Raw genomic sequence first — 24,955 nt, 5'->3', positions numbered from 1 at the left:
CACAAGTGAGCTGATTTGCAGCTTTTCACGCAAACATACGGCCATGGTGCCTCTTCATTCAAATTTCGTCACTGCCTTGTGAAGGGTAGTTGCGGTCTGACGTAGCTGAACGGTCGCGCTTCGTGCGCGTCTTGTGCGACCAGTTTCAATTTCACCAATTCGAAATCACAAATTCGATGGCGTATATGTCGAACTACGTGCAACTTTTGCGATTCCTAAAAAATAGGTATGCCATAAATTGCCACGCACGACAACTTTGTAATAAAAGCACTTGCCCTCAGGTCAATAATGAAAAAATTTAATGAACGAGTTTTTTAATGAACGAAATGTATTTTCTAAAAACAAAAAAACAAAACACCCTGTATATACTGGAAGTAACGTAATCAAGTTGGTGCGTTGTACGTAGTCACATGATGCGGGCATTCTATATCTCAATGTAAATTCTCGCCTGCCAGCCCTTTCTTCACGCCCTCACATTGCAAACCAAACACTACTTTTTTAAAAATTTCTATTCTTTTGAAATCCCTTGTGGATGTGGCTAAACGGAGCACATTTTTCTTTAGCCCTTGTGTATGTTGCCCCGTTGCCGATCATTTTTCCATGTTGCGCAAGCACGTGTCCGTACAATGTTGTTTTCCCCATTATTTTTGGAGCAGATGATCAGTAGAACAGAATGTCCGTCCTGTGCATTACTACCATCGTTTCTTACAACTGCTTTAACTGACCATTAATGTACTAGCAAGCTATGTATAATATTGTGTGCCACCTCTCGATAATCCACCTGTCATACTATGTCTATTTCTGGGTTTTAGAGGAAATAATGTTTACACATATTAAACCAGGACAAAGACAGTTGTATAAAGGGTGGTTATATTTGCGCGTATTTTGATGTATTTCTAGAGTTCGTTTCGCTGTTTCATCTGGAGTATATAAAACAACGTACTTTCTGGTGACAAACTTGGAAAAACGTTTTTTTTTAGAACACTACGTACCATGCGTCTTTGACAAACATTCTTTCGCACAGCCCTCATACATGGAGCACGTGGCGACGAGGTTATCGACGCAGTAGTGGCCAGTCTCGATTCCACACAGACACAAGATACGTTTTATAGACGCATTAAGAGATTACGGAGACACCCACGAGCAAAATACATTGTATAGATGCTATTCGTGATTCTAATATTCCAGATCGCTATAGCTTTGACAGCCGCTACCACAGACGAGTTTTCACTTATCCATGCAGTCGTAATGGAGCGTTTACATCAAGCCAGCTTTTTGACAATTTTGACCTTGATAGACATTATTTCTTGTTTTAATGCGTAATGTTAACAATATCATCGTATATATATATATATATGTAGCTAGCTCAACACTATGTCATTCTTCAGAACTGAAAATTCCACGTGCCAAGGCAGCGTAGCGCGGCAGCTATGCATTCCGGCTTACCAGTGAAATAGCTCTCTAATATGTCTTCATTCTTGCCTAATAATTAATTGCAATAACCTAGGGAAATGAGGCGCACCAAAACAAGCGCCTGACTCTGCACCCGCTACACAAGAGCAACATCTCAAGCAGAAATTTCCATGCGTGGGAGTCATAAGCGGCCGGTTCTCTCTTACGTGCACGAAGTCAATCTCGTGTCGAATGAACAACGTTCTTGCTTCTAAGGGTTCTCAGCCACCACTGGCTTGACACCTTCGCTACCATTGTGTCCAACATAACATAACCAATGGCCACACCTTGCTTTACTACGAACAGTTCTAGCGCGAAATGTTTTGAACATGGGCCCTGATTTGTGCAGGTTTCTTGGCATTCGACAATAAAGACATAGCGTTTACATTGAGCTCTCTCTAGTTTCCTTCTGCTCTCGCTGGTTGCTTAAATACTTGTCTACTTTGAAAGCGTTTGTGTTTATGCACTCTGGTAAGCCATGAGTAAGGAGAGGAATTGAAGTACCTTAGCATCGATAGTGACAACTATATTAAGCGAATAAAGCGAAGGAAGACACAGGGGAAATATGTTCTAGCTTTAAGAAGCGCAGTGTACAAGTTCTGAATTGAATTGACGGATCTGTAGGGCAAGGAGGGGCAAAATGGAAAAGGTGCAAAATCTGACATGTTGACTTTGCTGCCACGTATACTTAGAACAAAAACTTGCTTTTTTTTTTTCGTAGACAAGTCCCAGTAGTTGTCTAGTGGAAAAACTCGCCATTGTTCGAAAAGTTCTTGCGGGAAGAAATACGCACTTATCAGTGCAATCATGACCCGTCAAAAAGGGCTGAAATTCTGCTCCCTGAAATTTATGAAGTTTTCCATGAAGGTGCTTCAGCATAAGCGAAGCACTGTAAGTATTTATTATTGCGATATCAATTATATGGACAGTCTCAGCTGGATTTTGCCGTCGCCGTCACCGGCGTCAAGCACCGTATATATATATATATATATATATATATATATATATATATATATATATATATATATATAATTCTCAAAGAAAATTCAGAAAAATGCTTCCGAAGCGCGGAATCGAACCAGCGACCTCTCGCTCCGCAGCGCGTGGCGCCGACCACTACGCCACAAGACGCAGATCCTTCAGGTAGCTACCGGAGAGCGTTATATACACACCCTTTACCGCAGTACTCAGAGACGGCAGACGCATATAAGCGTTTCTTCCTTACCAGCGAGATGGCGCGAGGAGCGCAACGGGCGCATTTAAAAGTCGTCGGTCAGCTCGCTCGCTTCTTCTAATATTTGCGCAGGGAGAACCTTGCCCTTCCGCTGTCTGCTGGCGCGGCAGTTGCTGCCGGGGGGCAGATGTTTCTGCGGCGTAGCAGCGCGTCCATCACGGGCCGCTTTTCTTGCTATCGCATTCACTGCTTCGCCCTTGCGGCAAAACTGTGAATTTTTTTTTGTTCTGTACTGCTAGCTATATTCTGTCAAAAGTTTAATTTTGTAAGTGATGTGGGAAATTTTTTTAATAGATGCCTTTGAAAGGGGTTAAAAGTGACAGAAAGGCGCTTAATCGGCATAAAAAACTCTTACTGAGCGAAGTCGTTCTTTTTATATATTATATCTTTTTGTTTACTGTGGTGCAGACGGACGAGAGAAGACTATCTAGAAATTCTCGTGATGAAGCAACAAAAAAGCTTTTGGGCATCGCTGCACTAGATGCCTTGAGGAGAGGATTCTAACGTTGATATTTATTTTAAAATTTCATATATTTCACGTAGTCAGCTCCAGTGTGAATTGAGACTTTTAATTTCCATCCCCCTTATTGGATGGGTGTCCATATCCTTTAAGGCATCATCGTCATCGTCATCATTACTTTGTTGGAGCTGCTGCGAGGTTGTTCGGTGTCCCAAAGAATATTCTTCGGAGACGCGTCAGGAAATGGAAAGCATTTCATAACCGGGCGCTTCACAAATGCGTGCTGAAATCGGAATGGCGAATTTTATCTGGCGAGCAAGAAAAGCAGCTCATCGAGCTCAATGTAAGTGTCGCGGTGCTTGATCTCCAAGCAGCTGCGGAGAACGACAGCGCCAGGCTCAGTTTGAATTCAGTGCGCGGAGCGCCAATAGGAGGTTCACGAAGTCTGGGCGTTTCATCGCAGCGCCTCCCTCCCCCACCCCCCCTCCCCCAACTCGTTCATTGAGTTCAACGGGCAACATGCTTCATAATGGAGGAAAAAAGAAAGAAAATACAGCGACGACGTGCTTTTCACAATGGCCTGCCTTCGGTCCCTGGCTTTTCTTAGGTAAAGGGTGGGAAGTAAGCAATTCTTGGAATTAAACGTCAGGGACCGTGGGCCGCCATTATCGTCATAAGCCTGCGTGGCCATAACCCTGCTCTGAGTAGACTTATGAGCCAGACTTTGCGCTTCCCTCATATGTGATTAGAAAGGAAGCCCCCCCCCCCCCTCGTGCGCACGCCTAATGCATAAAGCATAGACCAGGTATGACGATGGTGCAGCTATTCCCATCATTCTCAATTGGGCATCTTCGCTCGCCTTCGTGGCCCTGTATGTACAGCATATGTGTCGACCTTAATATTGGGAGCGTTTTATTTGACATCCGTCATTCAGCCCGGCCGCCTATACCCACAAGTGACAGCCCCACTGTTGGGCCATTACCTCCCCCTTCGACATCGACTTGTGTTACGCGCCATCTTGGTTCAACCCAGGTACGAGTGATATCGGCTCTCGCGACTTTGGCGAAACAACAGCGGGCACTCACAAGCACGTTTGCCGTGGCCGTCGGTATGTCTGGCCGGTGGTACGTGCCCGAGTACCCGGACAAACTCGTTGGCACTCCCGGAAACTACTCTTTCGGTCATCTCTGCAAGAAATCCAGGCGAGGAGATATTCTCTTGCGGGACCAGATTTCGAGCATTGCCGAGGTATGTGGGCGAACTTGCAGGCTACACTGGTTATGACTCGGAAACCGTAATTGCTTCGCGCCCGTAGACATCGACAGACGACCATTCCATGAATTGAAGCAAATTGTGGCTATCCTCACTCAACTAACGCATGCGAGATTAAATGATCTTGCTTAGTTGTTTCAGATGCGTGGCAACATTTAAAATCATAACTGCACATTCCTGACGAAACTGTTTACGTCGCCTTAGTCTTGTTGACTACATCACACAATAAATTAACCACGACATCTTAAGGCTAAATTTCCTAAAACTAGGGACACAAATATGCGCGCCAACAGCATCTGTGTACTCAGTGTCTCACACACATCACATGTCTTCACTGTTGAATAGAGCTCGCCCTACACTTTGTGTGTCGATGTGCACTTTCTGCTTCCTTGAAGTTGCAGCTGGCTACAGCTCTCTCATAGTAGAGTGCTAATTGCTCTGAACCGTTCCTATGTTTTTCCAAATACTCAGCAACTGAATTCATTCGTGTTGTCATAGCGCTATGGGAAGACCGTGCGTAGTCAGGGCTCCCGAAGAGCAGCCGGACTTTTACGGCACTACATGTGCATTTGTCTTGCTGTCAATTATTTCATGTAACGCAATGCTGTATCGTTCAAGGCGAGGTCACCTTAGGCTATCGGATCAATTGAAATGACCGCTTGCTGCCCGCGCCTTCACAGCATGGATTGAGGCTCATTTTTAAAGATTTATTTAAACTCAACGCAAACATTTATTTATTATCTCACTCACAGGCCTGTAGGCCTGTAGCATTGGGTCACGTTCCCCATTGGTGGCGCAAGTGAATTGTCATGAGTGCCGCTTAAATATTTTCTTGGGATGCCTTTGGGAACATTTAGGCAAGTCTACATGAAGCGGCAATATTGTTATGAACATGCAGTGTGTAAGTCAGAACCGGTCATTTTTGATTGGATGCATCGTAATTATCACAATTATGTTGGCAAGTATGCACAGTGCACGCGTATATTTAGAGAACACCTTAACTGAACTTTTGGTTGCTGAAGTCGATTTTGCTAGATGATTTGAATATTCCTATCTCAGCTTGGACATGATCCGAGCGAATGATGCTATTGAGCAACTGATAATTAATCATGCCGCTTTATTTACAATAACATGCAGATTTCCGCAGTCATACTCGTTATATTTTTCATTCGACTCTGCCGTGAACAAGGTGTGAAAGACTTCTTTAAGCAGGATAAGCTATTCGGATTTGATAATTCTTATTGCTACACAAGCGTAGAAATTTACGATCACTGCATTTGTTCGAACTTAATGGTAGTTCATGAAACTGTTAGACGAAACTGAAATAAAAGTTATATTGGCGAGTAGGGTAGAATAGCGCGCGTGCGGCAACAGGACACGCTTCGTTTCCACGTGCTAGATAAAAAAAAACAACGTACGGGCTTTCTCCGTTAACATGATGCGCCTGAAAAAGTAGCCTGACAGCGGCAATACTTCGCAACGTCCTTTATCCCGTCGCTGTAAGGCGTCATTCACAAGACTCAAAATTTTAAAGGTGCGTTCACACTGGGACATTTGGCGGCTAGAGCGACGCGGAAGCCACCTCGGCGGCAGCGAGATCCGCCGGAATGGCCCTTTCGGCGCCGGTCAATCGCGGACCGATTTTTGCGGCAGGTGCCGTCGAATTTCCTCGCCGTGGACCAATCGTAGCGCGTGTTGTGAATTTGAAAAATGGCGACTATGTGCGACGCGCTTGTAGCGCTTGTGATATTATTGCCGGCAACTATGTCGCGACATCGAACTTGTTGGCAAGCATTCATTCTAAATAGACGGGGCATGCAAACACGGACACAAGAAAGAAGTCAGGACACCACAAACGCCTGTGGTGTCCTGACTTCTTTCTTGTGTCCGTGTTTGCACGCCCTGTCTTTTTAGAATGAATACTTACCAACTAGCTTAGCTCTCTGTTATTCTAATGTTCGTAAGCACCGCGTTCTTTCCCGCAATCGCGAAGAGAAGCACGAAGACTGTTGTCACGAGTAGCACTCTATCTTAACTTTCTCTTTCTTTTTTTTTTTTTTTTGTAATACTCCCTGTCGCGATTTCGGAGAAAGGTTAGCAGTTTCTCGACGTGATCAAGCTTCTCGCACTTTTACAGAGCAGGACGAACACACAACCGCCGCTGGCGTCGCTTGTTCTTCAGCGAATTCTTATTTCTGCCAGTCATGCATCGCCGGATAGCTACTCGCCAGAAGGCCTCCCAGTACGACGAGATATCCGGCGTTTGATTGTTGGTTAGAGCTTTATACGCCAGATGCCGCGCTATAACTGTCCGGCGACGCGGTGGGCATGCATTGTGAACGATGCTTAATTTCTGCGGCGTAAGAATTCCGTTCGCTGTAGACGGCGGATTCCCCAGTGTGAACGAGCCATAAGAACGATTAGGGAAAAAGTAACCGAAATTAGCGACTGCAACTGGCATAATAAAGCCTATAATTACTTCAAGGTTAGATTGCTATTTGTCACAGTCCTGTTCTAAAGGATATTCGAATATTCAACCCATGGAGATACTGTATAAATGCTCTTCTGCATGAATTACATAAACAAGGAGATCTTATGTTTATGCACCTACTACCACGGGACGATGTCATGTGACGTCGTTACATTGTGACGTCACATTATGAGACGTCTTCGTAATGTCACGACGACGTCAACACATGATAAATTTTTTATGAGTTCATGTTGACACCGACGGTTACTTTTCGTGTTTGATGAGGCAACTAGTGCTATTGCCTTAAGAGAAAAACGTTGTTATCCTCCAACAGGGCTGTGAAACTCCTAACTTCAACAACACGTTCAGCATTGATACCACTTTCCAGGCTCTGTTTACGTACGACAAGACGGATAAGGAGTTCTTCACCTACGACAGCGCCTCCACGCTTCGCTTCAAAGTGAGTGTGCTAGCTGATGAATGACTGCGCGGAAGTCAGGGGGTTCGTGACGTATTTTGATAAATTGTGGTCTTAATATATGGAGTATGGGGGAGCTTTGGCTAGTGCCAGTTAGTGCTGAGAAGCAACTTAATGGTCCGCCTGGGTATGCGCGTTAATACTTTCGTGAACGCGCCTATTTCCATCGTTAGTATGTTATCGATGACTTCAAGTTCAAATTTTGGCGCTCTCCGAACGCTTCTGGACAGCTAACGCCATTGAAAAGATAAAAAAGGCATTATTTTATCAGTTTCGCTTTTGTGTTTCTTTTTTCCGGCGCGGGATGATCTTTTGAAGCTCCTTGGCAGTCGGGTAGGTGAGCGCTAGTGGTTTCGTCGACGTCGCTCGCGGGTGCTCCACGAAAACGGCGAATTTGGCGGATTCCGATGAATCTGAGCATCGATATCTGGATGGTGGTAGCAACACAGACACGAAAAGACGACTTCGATTCGTCATATACTTCAGTACGGGCAGCGATAGTGCGTCAAAGCGCCCCAGAACATTAGCAGGTATTCGCCAGTAAGTTTCGCTCTCTCCTAAGGCCGTCTTATCGCTGCCGCGCCTTGATGTAAACGTATCCGGTGCGTAGTAAAGGTCACAGCTCTTATCTGCAAGGTGTTAACATAAGTCGGGCGGGAGCATTTGGCGCCTGGCTGCAGAAAGAGCGGAGTTCTCTCCTCGAAGGACGGCGCGGAGTCGACCTTGACCTGGCGCTCCGGAGTTCCGCGTGGAGGCTTCTTCGTGTTGTTTTTCACCGCAGAAGTCGTCAGAGAGATATGCAACCACACAAATAAGTATGCGTGGATGCATATTTATAAAAAGCCAACACACAGTGAGCCAACATTTGTTTCACCGCGTCGAGAAACTGCTTCGCGCGGTGGCATGATAGGCACTAGCTTTATATTTTTGTACGTATGTAAATAACTTTTCTACTTACACAGCTTATATTTGTAGTAGTATTCTATAAGGGCTTTGTGTTGGAAACGTATATTTCTATTTTTTTAATGTTTGCCTTGTGCAGAGTAGCATTCATGTTCCTGTGAATTTTATATCTGTTGCATTTTTCTTGGTTTTGATATTCTTTGATACTATTAGAAATAAACCTGTTGTTTGACATTGCTACTGCTGGAAAGACCAATTCTTCTATCATTTCATAGAATACACTTTAGCGTCATTCAATTTCTGCGGCAGAAAAGAATTCCTTGACTACCCAAAAAGAACCGGTGTTTCCGCGGTCATGAATGTGTTAAGACAAGAAAGCCACGCAGGTGATGTAGCAACGATGCAAGCACACGTTCATAGGCACAGACGAAGGTGACTGGTAGGCTGGGAAGTATGTACAATCACGTAAACATAAATGACACTGGTTTCGGGTCTGCAGCCGAGCACCGTAACCGCTACACCACTGCGGCGATCTTTGCACACTCTGTAAAGGTGAACGGGAGGAAGGCGGGAGAGCCTATGGCTTATTGGCATTGAAACTACAAAAGAGAGATTGTTCACAAAGAACTTTAGTTGCAGAGTCTAAGCAAAAAATTGGACACTTTGTAAATTCCAAAGTCTGTTTCGGCGAAAGCCTGCGGACATTCGACTGACTATGCCAGGGTATCGGGGTACCCACATTCGTGGGGCGCTTCTCGGAACCACTTGCCGACTGCTGCAACGACTGCTGCAACGACACATCTGACCAAGGAGCGTTGTCGTGCACGCCGCTGTGCCATCACGTGATTGCTGAAAGAGTGTGTGTGTGGGGGGGGGTGGGGAGGCACGGATGGACGCCGCCGACGGACGCCGCCGCCGCGTTGCGCGTAAGATACTTTCGGCATCTAAAAATGGGACACTGTAAATTCCTAAGTCTGTTTAGGCGAAAGCCTGACGGCAATTCGACTGACTATGCCAAGGTTCGGGGGCATCCACATTCTTGGGCGCTTCTCCCGAACCGCTTGCCGCTGCTGCACGACACGCCTGACGCATGACGTTTTGCCGTGCACGCCCAAAGCACCTAGAATTTCCGGGCACGACGGACGCCGCGGGTCTGAGACGTTGAAGGCTTTCCCCTTAATATCCCTTTAACACAATAACAGATCGCGCGCATTGTGCTAACCATTCTAACGCGAAACCCTCATGTTCCCCCATGGCAAAATGGCCTGTTACGACAACAGACGCACTACATGTTTCAGTGGATCACGTTGTTTCTATTCACTATATCGGGGCTTGCAGATAAAATATTTATCCACGATTAAAACACGATGAATCAAAAGAGGCAACGTCCTCAACGTGCAAAGAATTTGTATAACAAACTCATCCCGTAACTTCCAGTCTACCGTCACCCAGAAGGTGCGCGAGCTGAAATTTCGGGTTTGCTACCCACAACACCCACACGCACACGCATTCACACTACGGGGCATTATCATACATCATTAATTCAGCGTATTAACAAGGCTGCAATCAAGGTACGCACTTCAAGCTTCGCATGCTTCTTAGACACAATATATTTATGTTCCCAAATGTAAAAAAAGGTGCCTTGTTTGGTTAACCGAGGACACCTGGTAGACTAACTACAAACCTCAGGTAATACAAACAGATTCGCCAAAGCCAAAGTTAAGTAAATTTTTCTAACAATTTTAGTGGCACAAGAACACGCATTTTATGCTTAAATTGTCGCAATTTTAACCAAATTGTGCCTTGATGTCTTGTGCAGATGTTTTGCGTCTCTGAAAACAATGATAAAAAATCGACAGTATAGTACTTAATAATGTTACCATGACGAACTTTCTGCAGAGGCTGTCGTCAGCCAACGGAAGACTTACACTCATCCTACGTCACGCACACATACTTTCTATGAGGCACGTGCCTCATAGTTCACCGAACAAATTGGTAACATAAGTACACGCTTCGTATAGCCCACTAAATTGAGTGAAGATGGTTATTCAGTAATTATTTGAAGTGTACATAATTATTCTAAGCGCACGACGCCATCTCTAAACGCCACAAATGAAGTGGCTTTCGTTCTTTTCTAGTGTAAAGTATGTGACGTTTTGGCAATCCGAAGAATGTGTGAAAACTTTGTAAGCGGTGCGCATGAAACTTACGAATAGGAATTGATATTCCTACTGGTGTTGGCTTTCAGGATTGTATTGGCTGAATTGTACTTAGCGCATGACAGGTTAAGTATAACCATATATTATTTGCACAGACACACACATATGCACATGTTATCGACTACAACCATTTCGCTGTGCCTGGCACCGTTGCTCCACGAGTGATATTGTGAACATCCCACGTGTTTTGATTTTCTGCAGCTCTGTGAGGCCAAGGCGAATGTCGCGGATCTCCACTATAGCATCGTTGCCGACGGCATTCAATACGAAGACTTCTATAACGTGTGCGGCTACGGATCGTATCACCGACTGCACGTTCTTAAAAGACTGGCGGCCTTCTTAGCGGAAAACTACACTTCGCCCAGCCAACAAGGCGCTTGCAAATTGCTCACGTAGCTTATCCTAATACGTTTTGAATACTTATACAATATATACGTGAATTGTTTCATGTAACTCAGTGCCATTTATTGGGGCTTCATTATTTTGTGTAATTTGCTTTACTTTCTCTGCTACATCACTTCAGACTAACGAACTTGCGTCATTTAGTGCGATAAAGCTTCCTTTATGCCACTGCTTTCAAGTCGTGGTCCACTTATTTAACCCAATTAAAGCGGGATGTACCGGCTCCACTATGTTACCCTCGAACTCTTCTTAATTTGATGGCGCTCCATGTGTGGTCAAGAGCTTCTTTGCAGCTCTTATCTTCAAACGTACGTAGACCCAAATAATGTACGTTTCAGGATATTATTGCCGTTCAAGGATGTGGCACATTACAAACTGGAAAAACCCGATTTTTTTTTGTTGAGATATTCTGGTTAGAGACTGATGGCAGCGTCTCCTTGTAATCGAATAAATTATCCGTATAATTATGCTTTTTGCAGGAAAACAGTTGTTTTTATTGATGTAAACACAGTGACGAAGATATAATAGATAGGTAGACGAGAATGCTGAGGTTACATGTTGGATTATTGTGTCTACCTAGTAGGAGCGCTTTCATCTTTTCTGACAATACATTGGTGTGAACTTAATTCGTGCAAATTTTTAGAAATAATTTTTCTCGCAACAATTCGCTTAATTGGCTGCCATTCAGCTTCCAATTGTCGCATAGGACAAGACAACGTCCAGCCTTTCTACGGTTGCGGAACAAGAACAGCGCGAGATGAACGGGGACAACAATGAACGATGCGCACGTTCATTCGTGTCCATGTTTACTTCGCGCTGTGTTTGTTTTCTGATGAGTTACCAACACACACAAGCTTCCATGTTAAATTGGTTATACAGTTTAGGTGGGTACTCGTTTGGGCTAGTATCTATTTATTGTTTATACGGTTCGTTCACACTGAAGCTGAACGTCAATACATGCGGACGGTTGCTTTTAAAGTCCACCTGTGCCACCGCAGGTGACAGCTGTGGACTCCCAAGACCAATGGTGCGTACCCACGTTGAGTCAACTAATTTCCCCAGCCTAGCTTCTACTGTAACTTATTTACTCCGTATCACTGATCACTCTCTACATGCTCTTGGTATTAATATGTCATACTGTCATCTAAACAAACCAACGGCAAAAACTTATTCGAGATTACACAAAAAGCAAGTTTCAAAACCATCAATACTCAATTGTCTATGTTGATTGAGACATTTCTTAGCTGTTTAACGATCGTTATGTTCAATACAACTGGGATTGTTTGCGGCTATGGTAGGCGAACTTATTATAAAATATATTGCTAACAGTATTGTCACCTGTAATTGGCAGGCTCCGTGGTTTTACAGCCACTATCGTATAAAATTGTTCTATACCAGCTAGACTGTGGTGTTCGTAGGGCGATGTAGAAAACTGCGCACAAAATTTAAATTGTTGCCTCAAAATCCTCTAAATCAAAATGTATTTCTCATGCACGAGCAAACGTACTGAAAACTAATATGCGTAAATTTGGGCGTGTAATTAACCCTATGCCGGATGACCACATAACTCTAGTAGATGTTTTTGATTACCTATTTCCTACTTACATGTGTATAGACCTTCTTAATGAAGGTTTTCAAAATAGTTTTTGACTTCCAAGTAACGTCACCTTACCACGCGCAGAGAACTATAACTATGTCGCCATGCCACCCACTTACATTAATCCGTCTGCTATTGCTCAATTAATAAAAAAAAAAACATGCCCGTTAACACTTCTTCAAGTCCTGATGATATTTGTAGCGAACTTTTTTAAAAGTATGGTTACGTCTTGTTCAATGGTACTAACAAAAATGTTTAATCATTGTTGAGATACATCTACCATTTCTACAGTGTGGAGAATTGGGGAAAGTGGTTCTAATCCTAAAGTTAGGGAATCAACACTCTCAGACTAATGACCGCCTGTTTTCTCTTTCGAGCACTTCTGCAAGTTATTGGAACATGTCATTTTCACTAACCTGGTTGAGTTTTTTGAGCCAGATTCTTGTTTTTTTTTTACTTCTGCACAACACGGTTTTCGTAACTCGTTCTCATGCGAGACACGGCTCTTATGCTCTACGCCATAATTACATCGTAAATTATCATATCTGAGTGGTAGTTGTGAACTACCATTTACGATTTAAAGTGCCTGGCAAATGCGCTGAGCACCATTCTTAGTTACTTCGGTCTCATGGCTCAGATCTGTGGCCGTTACCTGCCCTAAGTAGACGTATTCTTTTACCACTTCTAGTGCGTTGCTACTTATGGCATATGGTTTATTTATTTATTTATTTTTATATACTACTTCCTCAAAGGTCCCACATGGAACCTTAAATGAGGGGTGGGCGACATAAAAATGGCGGTATCTCGCATGAGAATGACTTACGATTTGATCATGATGCGACTGAGCCTGCTTCCTGGATGGAAGCTTTGAAGCGCGCAAAATCGCCTATGGCTGCTTCTTCGTTCGGGAGGTCATTCCAATCTCGGGCGGTGCGCAAGAAGAAGGACTGCTAAAATGAGGTGGTGTGAGCACGTGGTGGAATCACAGCGTTTCGGCGACTTGTGCGATAACCTTGGTGGACAGGCTGGGTTGTTCTCTTCTTAGACTGTTGAACATTAGTTTTCTCCATATTACCTTACATGCCTAGCGTTCTGCTTTCCATCTCCCATCAGTAATCAGGGTTTGCAGTTAGTCCCTTGAGTTACTCAGCAAAGCAAAGTGATCAGTGAATCGTAAGTTAGTAAGTTGGGTACTTACTATCCCTGATTGGCGACTTTAATGCATGAGAAGCAGGCTGTAGACCAGACAGTGGGGGGGGGGGGGATATGACATGGTTTCTAGAAATACCAGAGGGGAGTTATCAGTATAGTTCGCAGAACGCAATAATTTACGCATGTTGAATACTTTCTGCCGAAAACAGGAGTAGCGGAATTTTATCCTTCAATCTCATCTAAAACAGTTGTCGCTTGGCGGAGCACATGGGGAATATATTTATGCATTACCATATGTCAAACAATTCGTGTAGAACTTCTACACGGAGCCCGTTAACATTACTAAAGGGCATCTCGCTCGATTCGGTCAATTGTTTTACTTGGACATCCACATGACGTCTATCCTATCTTGGGCCGAACCAAATGAATCGGAAAAAATTCCCCTTGTTTTATTCCATGTTCGACACCTCACATTCAGTACATTTCTGATAACGCCAATTGTATGTTAGGCTGCATAGCTTGTAACTACTTGAAAGCACCATAAATGCAAAAGTTACTTCTCTACAAAACGTTAACACGTTCCAAACTTGAGCACGCTTATCTGTGTGGGATCCTTTCCTATGATAACTTGACTGCTTGAAGTTCTGCAGATTGACTCCTTGGCTATCGTTCTTTCTAATTATAACCATACTGACATTAAAATATCAATGATATCCAGTCTAGCACTTGCTTCCCTTGCTTCACGTCGTAAAATAACTCCGATAACCTTACCTCACAAATTATTCCAACGTCATACCCTTCATGACTCACTGACACCTGCGCGTCAGTATATTTCACATCGCATTGGCCACCGTCAAAAGGTTGGCATCGAATCTTGTAACATCCGGTCACTTCATTGATCTTTTAAATGCGAAGCTGCTTATGAACGAGGACTGTCCCCCCGGTGTCGCATCGGCGTAGCCAGTGCCCCAGCCGATCCAGAGCGGCGGGCTCGCGAAGGCGAAGCTAAATGGGCGCGTTGACATCGCATTGTCAAACTTCAAGCTAGAACTTTTGCAGCAAGAGCCATTAACTTTACGCATTATGGACCACAAGGCCGTTATACTCAAGGGGAAACGTTACCCTGAGCTTAAAGTCATATATGACGAGTAACAATATCAGGGGAACCTTGAATGGAAGGACCGTGAACAGTGATAAAGAAAATAAAACATTTACAGATATCTAAGTTCGCATACTCAGGGTTCCCTTTACGGGGAGATGGTGAGATTCTTTTTTTTCCTCGTACCTTATTAGACTGGAACCACCTTCCAAAGGACCTTGAAGCTGTTACTGAAAACTCGCTTTTTCGACAAAACTTAGCGGGCATTGCACTAGATAATAATGCTAAACTGTTACATTCTTATTTTATTCCTGCATGTGTTTTTTGTTTTGCTGTATAACCACTCCCCTGTACAATGACGTAAGGCACTGAACATGATTTAAAACAAAACAAAACAAACAAACAAACAAACAAACAAACAAAGGAACGAATAAATAAATAAATACCACTGGTGAGCGACTCACCCGCGCTGTTGACTTGGTCAGTCAACTCGACCATAATTAACGTGTTCAGTGGGCCACCAACAGTTTGGTGCATTATTGTTGTGATTTAGTATTCCAGCTCTCGCACGGGCATACGGGAACGAAGTTGTCTTGTTTCAGCGGGCGAAGAAGCTTGTAGGGGGTATCTTCCTTTGGAGTACTGGTAGCACGTACGTAATGAGGTGACGCATGACACGAGGGCAGAAAGTGGTGGACACCAACCCTGAAAATTGTACTGCCAAAAAGCTGAAATTTGATCGCCTGTGGAAAAATATCGGCGGTGCCCTGGGAGATTGCACAAATAATCCTCAAATACTTAAAGCTAGGTAAATATAGAAAAGCCAGGCCCTCGCGTAGCGCGCACTCCGGTCACAGTGTAAACTGGACGAGCAACATTCGTAGAACTCGATGGAAAGTCCTTAAGGGCGACTGGTGCAAGTACAGTTGCCAGGTACCTACTGCGTAGTCATCACATTCTGCGAAGTAGCGAGGCACGCGCTACGCGTCTCTAAGGCGATACGTGCACCTCGTCAATGTATACTTCGTTGCTGCTGTGGCAGATGATGAGGCTGAAAAATGATGGCTGATATTTGTTTTGCTTTGGTTGGGAAGCTTCAAACGACCCTTTCGATGCGTAGTGTTCATGGCGATGCGTGGTGTGAGTGAACTCTGCTGCCGCGCATTATTACATCAGTTTACGCGATTCCTCGCAATACGTGAGACTGGCATGGGGCATTTTTCCGTAGAACTCTCAAGCACTGGCATGACTTCGTGGTAGAACAGTTCCTTCACACGTAGAGCGAGTGGGTTCGAATCGACCACGAACAATGTTTTTTTTTTTTACAGCGAAAGCTGTTATGCGATCAAAGCAGCCGATTTCAGTGGCGCAGTTATCCACCGCCGCCGGTGTCCGTAACAGCTATCGCACACAATAAAAAAAAAAAAACAGGGTTCGAGAGGGATTTTAGCCCTGGCATTCTGCGTGTCCGTCGAACATTGCACCACAGTACTCGACGCTGCTTGAAACTCCTTCGCAAAAAGACCCTCTACAGGCGTCATGTCGAGAAAAGAATCACGTTGTAGCATACGTAATACAGCAGACAGACAGACGGATGAACATTGCGTCCTAGGACGAGGGTTTCTAAGAAACCGCCGAGGGCATCGCCCATGACGGAGGCTGGAACCGTGAGGCGGGAACCTAAAGGTTCCCGACGGCTTCGCAGGCTTCCTGGACCGCCCACAATTGGTGCGCAAGGTCTGGACTTGCGATGCACTTTAAGAAGTCCGTCTTGTTGACGTGATGCTTCCTTGTAGAAACGCGCAAGCGGAGGCAATGCCACATCAAATAATGAGAGGCTGCGATTTGATCGCATGCCGAGCAGTTGGGTGAAATGGCCGAAGCCTCCACTCTAGTTTGTAATGCTCACGAATCATTACAATCTAGAGCGGAGGCTTTATCCGCCAAGCGGTTGACCAAGGCGCAGGAATACGTCTTGAGAAAATTAAAGAATGGGTGGTTTAAAGCTTCCTATCCATTACAAAGGACACAGCCATAATTGCTTGCCGTCACATACCTAAATCTCCTACTCTTCCATGTGATTTACCTCGAAATTGAGACAATAAATGCATGTGCACTACGCATTGGCTTAGCCAACTTGGATCATAAGCTCTGGCGGTGTCACACGTTACGCGGCGATGAAAGCAACACCTCTTCACACTGGGATACGATTCTACGCAGCCTTGAACTCGATGAACAGTTATGGGCTGTCCAACGGGTCCGCGAAGCTGCGGAGTGGCTCGACATTTCTATCCCGACGGGGGAGCGGCCCGCTGCGTGCTAAAGGGCGCCTTAGAGGACCATAATAAAGTTATTCACCCATCAGTCCATCAGCGACAGCATCAACAAAGTGCACATAATGCGCAGTCGAGCGCGGATGCCACCACCGACGACCAACACAGCCCGGAGCAAAAGCTGCTTCGCATTTAATAAAAGCTGCGTACCACCGCTGCTGTCGTTTTTTGAACTAATAATAAGGATATGTTAAACATAAAGTGGCTGACAAGCACGAACAGCATAAAATAAATGCAAGGACAAAGGTGCCATGAGATGATTTGCACAAACGCCGAGAAGGTCGTTATATTATAAAAAAAAGAGGACATACATTTCTGCCGCACTATGAACAACATATAATGACTCGAATGATATATCATGGGGTTTGAAGAATTTTTGTACTGAACTCAATTCGCCAGTAGTTCATCAACATCATGTCGTCCTCGTGTTAAAACATACAACGCGTTCCGTTCTTTTCTTTTCATGTTTCATAGGGTTTACATTTTCTTTTTTAATTGTCAGTGTGGTCAATCCCCTTCGTAGGTATGAGCCAGTCTTCTTTAGGCGACAAACAAACAAACAAACAAACAAACAAACAAACAAACAAACAAACAAACAAACAAACAAACAAACAAACAAACAAACAAACAAACAAACAAACAAACAAACAAACAAACAAACAAACAATATTCTTAATAAGACTATTTGTAATGCGAAGAAGGCAAAATCACTAACCTTAAATTGTTTTTTTTGGCCACGGCAATAAAGCGAGATATTCCTTTCCAAGCAATTGTGACTCGGAGACAAGGTCATGTCAATTCGCTTTACCTATTTCCTTGCAGAAATCCCCAGAAATCTCGGGCGGTGCGCAAGAAGCCTGACTGAGGTTTACTGCAGAACTGTTATGCTCGAAGTTTTCCGTGTGTTGTAGATAGAAAATTATCATCACCATGAACTGGCCCGCGCTCTCTTCATCTCTTCTTCATCTTCGTCCTCTTCTTGCTCTTCTGCTTCGCTCCCAGAACACGTGCGCCGATTTGTCCGGCGTGGGATGAAAAAACTCTGATGGGTGAGAGAACAAGTATAGAGAGATAGAAAGACAGAGAGAAGGAGATAGAGAAAGAAATAGAAAGAAGTTCTCAGCGGAAAAAAATTTCTTGGCGATGCGAGATTAAAATCCGCGTGCCCCCGATTCGAAGGCTTGCGTCGCAACTACTCGGCTATCCAGGCACGCTAGCAGAGCATGCATAGCCTTATATAGTATAGTATAGCAAGGGGCTTGGAAAGGGCGTTGAGGGCAAGGAGCAGGGAAAGAGCAAGGGAGACATTAAAGCATGGCATAAAAAGAAAGAGATAAATAGAGAGAAAGAAAGAAAAAGAAACAGAGAAAGAGAGAGAATCCAAGAAAGGAAGAGAGAGAGAAGGAGGTAGAAACAGGAAGTGAAAAATAGAGACACAGACAAAGAGAAGAAAAAGAAAGAAATAGGTGGAGCAATAAATAAATAGAAGTAAAGATCGACAAAAAAGACGAAGAGAGCAAGCATATCCATGTATAGTATAGTGTAGCAAGGGGTGGGAAAGATAGAGGTGATAGGGTAAAAACCTAGCCAAGCCAGAACCAGCTATGTGCCCACCAGCATTGCTGTGACCCAGCCTAGCGCGACTTTGTGCAAGGTATGTGCTAATTTTTGTTCAGACCATTTTCGCATGTGTAACTCGCGGCTGCCAGTTCACTTTGCGACTGTGGAGAATCGCAGTGGTTGTGCAGCTTTAGTATGAATATTGAAGAACTCTTCGCTGTGTGGGAGGCTGTTAAATCGTGCTAACGAATGTAGTAATGAACAAGTGCAGAAAGGGTTTTCACACATAAATGCAGTGTGTCAACTGGGACTTTCCTGGAAATTCTTCACCTGTATTTATTGCCGACTTTGGTTGGGTGGAGAGAAGGCGTCTTTTTTAGAAATCGGGAATTCGAGTTAGTTCCAGGTTGCCTCTATTTTTTGTAATATATACCTCAGCAATCGTCATCCATCATTCTTTTTTCTCCCCTTTCCCCACCCCCGGTGTAGAGTAGCAAGCTAAAGCATAGTGTCGCTCAGGCCGACCTCTCTGCCTTTCAATAAATAAACCTCTCTCTCTCTCTCTCTCTCTCTCTACCTCAGAAAGGCTGCCAGATGATTGGAGGACGCTTAGGTGTTTTTGTGTTTAAGATAGTTCCTTACGCGGACGATGACTTAGTTTTATGTCGTCGTGGAGAATTTTAAATGGTCGTTGCCTCGCTAACCGAACAGTTTAATGTAAGCGGAGAAGGGTCGAAGCTTCTCCGGAGTAACGTGATACAAATTATAGACATTACCTTCACAGTTCTGGAGAACCAGATGTGTTGGCAATGCTCACCTAGATCTTCAAGGCCATTGCTAATCTTCTCATTTAAGGATTCTGAATTTGCAAAATGTGAATTGCCACGGAATGCCTCACCATATCTCATGTACACAAAATGAGCGCGACCTTTTACGATCAGGTTAAACGTCTTTGAGAAGTAGGTGATCCTCGCGTTACTGTAGCCACCATCACTGAACGTTAACGTAGTTCGACGTTGACGGTGTTAACGTTGTTTTAACAGCGAAGCTGTTTAAGCTCGCCCTAATTTGTCTGTCGTAAAGAGAAATGATCATCATCATGAACCGGCATGTGCTCTCTACATCCTCTTCTTCACCTTCGTCCTCTTCTGCTTCCCTCCCAGAACGCGTGCGCCGATTTCTTGAACGTGGCCTGTAATAACCCTGATGGATGAGAGAACGAGTACAGAGAGAGAGAGAAAGAAAGAGGAAGAGAGAAATAGAGAGAAAGAAAGACAAAAATTCTTAAAAAAACTTCTTCGTGAGGCGGGATTCGAACCCGCGTGCCCACGATCCGAACGCAAGCGTCCTAGCCACTCAGCTATCGAGGCAAGCTATCAGAGCGTAGCATAGCCTTGTATTCGCAATGCCCATAGACTGTCGCGCCGCCAAGCGGAATTCAGGAGCGTCCTCTCGAGGAGGGTTAGTAGACGACAAAATGGCAGCACTACGTAGTCGCTCCCTTGTTCGGCTGTGCTAGCCTCAGTGTTAACGCGTTGGCAAGAAACGAACACTAGGACTTTGCATGTTCCCTGCATCAGTGAACAAACCGGGCCCTCCGTGACACGAGAAATCTGGTTCGTTCTTGCGAGACGCGAAGTTTTCGTGAAAATATGTGGCAACTCGCGCTTTCAATGCTAGCCCACAGCGTACACATACTATCAGCTTCGCGAGGCTTTCTGTAGCCACGTAGGTTAGCTAAATGTTATCGTCTGACATTTTCAGTTGAAGCTCACCCTGCTCTACTTGCACATAGCATTCGTCAGTGTTTCTTGCAGCGCATGAATCCCATAACATTGTACGTACGGAGGTCGCGTGGGGTCGCGATGTGCTCTTCAATAACTTCTCAAGTCGGTGATACAATAAAATAGGGTCTCTATGTTTTGCCAGGAAACCGCTGTTATGAATCGTGCGAGCGACGTTTCAATCATTCGAAGACGCGTCTGCTCCACGCCTTTCGTGGAGCGAACGCTTTCAACGCCGTCCTTCACCAGTGTGTTGGTTTCATAGCCAGCGCTGCGCCGCTTGTTTTTGTACGTTTGATAGGTGGCAGCACACTGCAAGAGATTTGCTTGTTGACCGGTTTGAGAGCAAAATATGTTCTTCGCGCGTCCGCGCTTAAACGTCTCTCTACTTGTAAACATGGTCAAGCGGAGTGGTCGAAGTCGTTCGGCGGAGGATATTCTTCAGATTGCTTTCAGCAGTGATGTCGAAAGAAACCATCTTGACGACGAGGACTTTTCACTGGACGTAGAAGGCTGTGAAAGCACCGAGAGTGACAGCGACGATGAACGATCAGCTGCTAACTCATGAGGGGCGAGTTGCACTTCACGTCCCCTCGTGCGGTAATGTTCTTTCACGCTCGTAAGTCACTTTCATTGTATTTAATGTATAATATCCTTTAGCGCGATCAAAATAAAAGCATAGTTCTTCGTGTGCATTGCATGTAGCACAATTATTATGAATATTATGAAGCGCCGCTTGCCGCCATCACACTGGAGCTCGACCAGCGAAGCGAAATGGTTAGAGTGATGGGACGTGCAGTCACGGCCACAATCACCGCCTCTCGGCTAACTTCTCCTGTACTTCACCGGCAGCTTCCGAACGGCATTGTTATTCCACGAATGTTTTGCATCGTCGAATTATTCGACGTTGCGAAAAGCATACGTGTGCATTCTTTTCAATATTCATCTTTCGATCGTGCTGATCGAACCTGCAACATGCGAGTGAAGTGAGTCGCACACGGCTAGAGTCTCAGCATGGCTGTGACACAAGTGCTACTGAATGGGATGTTAAATGCTTGTGTTCCATTGAAGACGTAACTCCGCGTTCCTGACTGCGCAAGTAATGACGACGGCGTAATATGTTTGCAAACCATCACCACGTTAAACGTGCGGTCCCGTGCAGCAGCGATGGCACTACTCGCTGGCGGCGTACTACTGCGGCAAATCCGTAAGTCGGGCTCGGTACGTACTACCTCGGAGTGCCGTTCGGCTCATACGTCAGTTCTAGTTCATGCAGTTTTATGTAGCACGCACAGGATTTCGCGCAGCATCGTTGATGCACGGGAACTGAGCGGAAATATAACCTTTCACACCGCAGCAAATAATTAGGTGGCCAGTACTTAGCGCTTTCCATGGTTTGGGAAAGTATTTTGGTCTCATATCCAATTCAGTGCAGCTGATGACTTCATCCGGTGAAAGTGGCACGGGCCGTACGTGCGCACGTCCTATCTGTTCCTATGCTAACAAACGGGTTGACCCTCCTCCGGGCGCCATGTTGAATCGCACGGCGTGCCACCTATAGTTCGTGGGCATTGCGAATAGTATAGTGTAGCAAGGGGCTCGGATAGGGAAGTGAACGTGAGGAGGAGAGATGTGATGGAGAGGAGGAGGGGAGAGAGAGTAAAGCATAGCATAGAAAGAATGAGAAAGAGAAAAATGGAGAGAAGGAAATGCAGAAGAAAGAAAGAGATAAATAAATAGAGTGAGAGATAAGGAGAGAAAAGCATAGAAAGAAGGAGGAAGCAAGCGAGAAATAGAGAGAGAGTGAGAAAGAAAGGGATGGAAGAGGTAGAAAGATAAAAATATCAAGATAGAGAGAGAAATAGACAGACAAATAAGTAACTAGAAATAAACAGGAAAAAAAGGCATACAAAACAGACAAAAGAGAGAAGAAAAAAATAAAGAAATAAATAAAGGAAGAGGAAACTTGCAAAGCAGCAGGACAGGAAAAGCCAGGACTACATAGGTGCAGCTCCGTTCTCTCTGCCTTTAACTGGCAGGATATGAATATGGATATGAACGACCACATAATTTTTTCTCTGTTTTCAATCGGTTTTTACTCATCCAAAAGTGCATCAACCGAAGTTTCATAAGCTTTGCAGGGTAAATAAGGAAAATATGCAACATCAACAATTTTGTTGAGGTGCCAGAATAAGGAGCAGAAAGCCGGTGAACTGACACTGTTGATCCCTGCGTGATCCAATCCTATTTTTGGTGACAACTGCTAAAAGAGTCTTTTACACTATCTGGGTACACTGATAATTCATGTGCTCGAGAAGCTCCTTCTTAAATAATGACCAGAAGTAAGCGTGCGGGGAAAGCACCACTTCAGGAGACACGTGCATCCTTTTTTTTTTCGGGAATTTGTATGTTCGCTATTTGTTCTTTTTCGCACGCCATTTCTTTACACTTTTATGATGCCTCCCTTCTTTGGAAACATCCGCGTCATGTGGTTTCTCGCTCACAGGAGCTATTCGTGGTTTTCTTTGAAAAAATACCGGCGTATGCCACCGAGAAGCGTCTTTGCAGTTCGTTACTTGAAACGACTGCATCCATCAAAACATCTGCGATCCTAGTTTACTTGCAGGCATTATTCGGCGCAAAGATTCTCAACTAGTCTTTATCAAAATGTCATCACCCGAGTGAAGCGGAACCAGCGCGGTGACCTTCGTTTCCCGATATGATCCGAGATTGGCGCTGCTTTTGTTCCTAAAAGAAAAAAAAGAGAAAAAACCTGCACTACTTTCTCGCCGCCCACTATATCGTATAAGGTGAAGATTTTATAAATACGGCGTACCAAATTTCACAGTTTTGTTAGACAGCAGCAAATCAGGTACCACGACAAGCGCGCCATTTTACCGCCAACTGGCAGATCAACAATTTCGTTGACCTCCGTCACACATCGCTAGTAACTCACTCAACGTAAGAAACCGTTGGAAAACCCAAATATGGCTTCCTAAAGCATCTTGCTACAAAGACGCAAAATTAACAAGATACGATAAACTGCTTTCTCCGGCAACGCACATGACCGCAGCACGTACGACCGGACGACGACGACAAAAAGCGCACGTTTAGTGAAATAAAAAACAGCTGGCGCCATCGGTTCTTTATTTCGTCAATTAAAATGAAGAGCTGGAGTCTAATTAATGCTAAATTTAGCGGGGAAGGGCTAAAGTGTATGTTGTTTGCCTGGACTTCTACTGAGGTCAACAATATTGTTGAATTGCCAGTTGAAGGGTTGGCATTGCGCTTGCAGTGCAAGCTACGATAATTTTTTCACGCATGCCGATAAGGTAGGTAGCATATACATTATCGTACATCAGAAGGATTGAGCAGGCCAAGGACAAAATGAGTTTTGTAAAACACGCCAAGAAATGAACAGGCTGTCGTATTGGTGTAGTTTACAAAGTTCCTTTCTGCTGTGGCTGTTTCTACGCAAGGCAGACATGTCGTTGTGTTAATCAGAGGTTCATGGGGTCGTCAAAGGTTGTCAATCAGAAGCTCGCCACCATCTAGTCTCTCCTTGCATTGTCGAGTTTGTAAATGCACGCCCGAATTCAGTGAACGCTCCGTGCTACAGACACCAAAAGGAAGAAGCGCGTTGGTCGAGGCTTGGTATATGAAGTGTACACTGTAAGGAAAAAATGTGTCTTTTGACTCCTCTGTGCTACACATGTGACTCTCCCATCTATACTTCTCTTTAGAGAGTCACGTTGATTCTCTTTGGGAGAGTCGTGGGAAGTACGACTCCCCAAAAGAGTGTTAGCGTGCCTATTTAAAGAGAGTCATACATCCCACCACTCTCCTAGAAAGACAAAAATTACTTAGCGCAGGAAAAAAACGCAGCACACAAGGAATACACTCAAGGGACGAGCGCTTGTCCCTTGCGTGTCTTCCTTGTGTGATGCGTGTTTTCTTGTTCTAAGTAAATTTTGTCAGCATGCACCAACTATGCTCTCAAAAAGTCTTAAGTCCTAGAGAGAGTCAGTGCGCCTCTCTAATGAGATGAAAAAATCCGAAACAGGGAATGGGTGCTCGAGCCGACGTTTCGACAGGTGGACTTGCCTTCCTCAAGGCTGGAACTGATTTCAGTTCCAGCCTTGAGGAAGACAAGTCTACTTGTCGAAACATCGGCTCGAGCACCCACCCCCTGTTTACAGATTTTTTCATCGCAACCTTCCATCTTCCACTTCCTGCCGTTTTTTTGGATTTTCTCCAATGTGAGTTATACATGGAAGAGTCACATGTGTAACAAACAGGAGCCACAAGACACCTTTTCTCTTAGAGTGTAGTGGAAGCACATGCATTCGCCCGCCTTCGATTAACATACGTAGAGGAGTAAATGCCCGAACAGTTATCCCCGTCGATGTAGACCCACTTGTATGCGTGGTCGATAAAAGGCGCCACAATAACTAGGCATGCGCAGAGAGGCTTTTGTGCCTTCTTTCTTTTACGCCACAGAGTGCCCTTCAAGTTGATCGTCGGCGTTTTCGTTGTCTCT

The sequence above is a fragment of the Rhipicephalus sanguineus genome, chromosome 2, assembly GCF_013339695.2.
Source record: "Rhipicephalus sanguineus isolate Rsan-2018 chromosome 2, BIME_Rsan_1.4, whole genome shotgun sequence".
NCBI lineage: Eukaryota > Metazoa > Arthropoda > Arachnida > Ixodida > Ixodidae > Rhipicephalus > Rhipicephalus sanguineus.
The sequence above is the reverse complement of the archived record's forward strand: the minus strand, read 5'-3'. Positions refer to the sequence as shown.